The sequence below is a fragment of the Rhagoletis zephyria genome, unplaced genomic scaffold, assembly GCF_001687245.7.
Source record: "Rhagoletis zephyria isolate East Lansing unplaced genomic scaffold, Rhagoletis_zephyria_1.1 Rzeph_scaffold_23702, whole genome shotgun sequence".
NCBI classification, from domain to species: Eukaryota; Metazoa; Arthropoda; class Insecta; order Diptera; family Tephritidae; genus Rhagoletis; species Rhagoletis zephyria.
This window is the reverse complement of record NW_016180760.1, coordinates 2,591-6,598: the sequence shown is the minus strand read 5'-3', so window position 1 is coordinate 6,598 and position 4,008 is coordinate 2,591. Positions and strand designations below refer to the sequence as shown.

The window sequence follows — 4,008 nt, the reverse complement described above, 5'->3', positions numbered from 1 at the left end:
GTGGGTGTGGTTTTGCAAGCGACGACTGGCGTGAGTAAACTTTTGATTCGAATATAAATTTTTTTTTTTAAATTAAACTTCTGCTTTCTAGTCTGAATTGCTTTGCGCTTTAACAGCTGCTGTCATTGGCAATTGGTATTCGGCGTTTTATCACTAACTGGTTTCAAATTTCTGCAGATGTCTGGTATTCGTAATTAATTGTTCAAATTATATTTTGATTTATTAAAAATACACACAACACGTGCAGATATACATGTGTATGTATGTACATATGTACTTATGTGTGTATGTACGAATGTATTTATATTTCTATTCATATTACCGCGTCTAATTCTGTTATGTACATATGTATGTATGTATGAGTGTAGTTATGTATTTATTATTGGTCATTACTTGTATATATGTATGTAGAGTTTATTTGCCTTTGGTTATCATCTCACTTAGTTTTATTACCTGTGTAAAAAAAAAGTTCGTCTACACCCTTGAGAAGGAAATTTTTTTTTGTCGTTTCACATTTTTCGTCATATCGGCGTTTACAGTGGGGCCTTATCGATGACAGACTCCATGCACATTTGTAACGTTTTGTCGGTAACGATGTTTAGCTGGGGATTAGTGTTAATCAGAGATGATGAAAGCGGCCCTGAGAGTTCATAGATATTCCTTTGATTCAAATTCTAATTGCCTTCACTGCCAGAACTGCAAATTGATGGATTTGTATGTATAACGGACCCTACTGTACGTTAATGATGTCAGACGTCAAATTGCTAATTTATATATATATTTTTTTTTTGAGAGTTATTTCTTTACAACGGATAGCAAAACTCCGTTTGTAGGCTCACTTATCCATGTCTCACTGTAATTTCTTAATGATTAATGAGAAAGGCGGTCAGTCAGTATGAGCTCATTTATAATTATTTTAATTGATAAGGCTTGACGAACAGAGTGTAATTAAAAAATATTTATTACTTTAAAACGTTTTTAGTCATAAAAATTTATATTGAACACTGAATATTAAATTAGTAAAGATGAGACAAAATTTTACAGGCGCGCGGTAAATATCTCCCCGCTTTTATGGAACCTGAACAATTTGTAGCTGCGCTTGCGCTGTCAAGCTAATACTGACGAAACTTAACTTTAGAGGGCAAATACCCCCAGGGAACCTGGTCCGACTAAGTAGGTCAAATTCAACGTGGTTGGGTGCTCATCTTTAGAGAAATCTACTTCGTATTAGAGACTGGCCGTCTAACGCCATGGTAATCATCCTTAATCTTCTCCCTACTCGGTATCGAATTCATATTCGCGTTTTACAAAATTGTCTACGATCAGGTCAAAACTAAACCAAAGAGTGGGAAGTGGTGTCTACTTGAAAGAGTTATTTCTAAAACTGAGTTTTCTACTACCAATCCATTGCGCCATATTTCAAGAGGAATTGACAGTCTTGAAGGAAGCCTTGCGGTAGCTGATCATCTCAGATTTGAGTTTGCAGGCAGTAACTATTAGGAAAACTAAGTCGCCATTAGATACTTAGAAAGCTCTGCAACCTCGTCGAAAACTGCAAGGCAACAAAGGTAATTTGGGTGCCAGGTCATAAAGATAATTTAGATAACTGCGAAGCAAGCGAACTTGCAAGGCCAAGTATCTACTTATCGACTGTAAGCTCTACTCAAGATGCGGGTACAAATAAAAAGGACGACAAATAAAAGATGGGTCGTTGAACCAACGTATGAAGTGGAACGGCAAATTTAATCCCGGCAAATAGGCGAAATACTACTGTCGCAGCTAATTTAGGGAGCTGTGTCGTCACCAGCACTGTTTCGTTTGTCTGTTGGACCTCTAAGCTCTACGAAAATATGAGAACTTGAACTAACTGGCTTTATTTCTAGGTTAACGGTAAATACTGTACAGTTTGGTACAGTTTTTTGATCGCATAGGTCACAATTGACCTGCCAGGACGCAGTGCATACCCCCTTTTCAAATAGCTAGCAATCCATTGTGTGATGCAGTTCTTTGAAAGCAATTTTTTTTTTCAGGTACTGACTAATTGCCAAGTATAATATTCCATTCTAAAATTGGAAGGTATTCGCTCGCTATTACCCATTTTTCTAGCTCGAGGAACGCTTTCTGGGCTGTTTTGGGCCCCCGCGGGATCCCGGTGGCTCGTGTGGAACAAACCTTTTACTGGCTTAAACCGCTAATTAGAAGCAAGTTTTTTGTTAATGTAAAATGTTGCTCGAAACGTTAATTTTTACTGCAATCACTTTAACGATGCTTCATCGCCTCCGTTTAATTTTTATGCGTTTTTGACGAATAGCTGCATTAGTTATTATTCGAAGCGTCTGATTGCAACGTTTCGGTCAGGGTCGACGTGTCTGTGCAAGCGTAGAACTTTATTGCTGTTTTGAGTGCATAGAGCATAGACACCTTAAAACTTATACATACATAAATATGTGCATCAAACTATGCGTTAAATTGGCAAAAAAAAAACAAAAAACAAACTGCGTTACAATTCAAAATCGACTTCTGAATAAAACAAAATAATTACATATGCATGTACATATGTACATTAGGGTGCTCCAAAAATGCATGTGAAAAAGTTAAATCGGATTGCACTATACCCAAAAAAATATACGCCTATTTCTTTTGAAATAAAAAAATATTCAGAAGTCACTCAAAGCGCTCAAAGTTTTCCATGCAAAGTTTTGCAATATACTACATGGGGAAAAAAAAAATTTTCTTAGAATTATTGAAAACCAATATTTTTTTCGCTTTTCTTCGGGAGCTTTTGAGTAATAACACCCAATTGTTTATTCAACGATTTTTTATTATTTATTTATTTATTTTTGACCACCCTAATGTACTATATACATATTTATATAGGCGTTTCAGAACTTGTTTAGAGCGGCAAAATACGTATACCGGCTGGTTTTGGCTGCCGTGGTTACCTACCAGTGGACGCGTTGTTGCCTTAATTCCCAGCGCCTTTAATTTTTGCGTTTGTACGATAAACTTGCAATTTAATACCAAAACAAAAACAAAAAGGGAGATACGTCAAAGTAGCTGCAGACTAACCGTGGCTTCAATGAATATTTCGAAACGGGATTGACGCGATCGTTCAATAAACTACGGACGTAATTGGCACATACACATCACACATCTAGAAACGTACAGAGGCTTTCGACTGATTCCTTTCGATTTAGCTGGGTGCAACGAATAAATCTCCAACAACGCTTGCTCAATAATGCAATAAAGTTTTTTTTGCGTTTCTCTTAAAATCGCACTGGTTTATAACCTTTTTTTTTAATTTGCGCGCATATTTTTTGTTTTTTTTTTAATTCAGCATTTGTTTCGTTTAGTTTATTTTCAGGTTCTCATACACTAATTGTTAAATAAACTGTGTTTCATGTAATCAACAACATTTGAATTTCGCCTAAGCTTGGATTCTGAAAATTGTTTATTAATAAACTGATTTGTTTGCTTAGAAGTTTTGTGTATCTCTAGCTCGGCACTTAATATCCTTTTCACATCAACACTTGAAGTTACTAACAAACTTCGCATACATTTTTTTATCGACTTAGTTGCTAATAGACAGCGCAGAACATACTCAATTGTTAATTAAAATACTACAACCACTTCTCGGTGTGCCTTGCCTTGGTTCTTAACTTAACTTTACTGTACTGCACTCGCGTGGCGCTGTGTTGTGACTGAGCGCTAGCATGGCATATCCTTAGCTTTTAAATTGAAATTGCTGAGAGCTTTTTTGAGACGCGTGTAAGCCATATGGAGCCATTAAAATAACAGTCGCCACAGAAGTAGAAACAGCAGCAGAAGCAACAGTAACAGCAATGACAATGATAATGGCAAATATATATAGTGACTCAAACAAATGANCAAATATATATAGTGACTCAAACAAATGACCACGTGTTGATTTTCTTCAAATATTTTTCCAGCTAAACTTTTTTTTTTTATATAAAAATATCGTGTAAGCTTTAACCAAAACCGTTTAAA

General features: G+C 35.9%; 1 long non-coding RNA gene across 2 annotated transcripts; it reads right to left on the bottom strand.

The window, feature by feature from the left end:
• Positions 1 to 69: 69 nt before the first annotated feature.
• On the bottom strand, positions 70 to 3,687 carry LOC108381763 (uncharacterized). Of its 2 annotated transcripts, none has more exons than XR_001849647.1 (2): positions 2,947 to 3,687; positions 70 to 181 (listed from the first exon to the last, which is right to left on the bottom strand). It is a non-coding gene; the product is annotated as an uncharacterized LOC108381763 (long non-coding RNA). The 2 variants fall into 2 exon arrangements; XR_001849648.1 differs by having other exon boundaries at positions 70 to 171.
• Between the last annotated feature and the right edge of the window lie 321 nt (positions 3,688 to 4,008).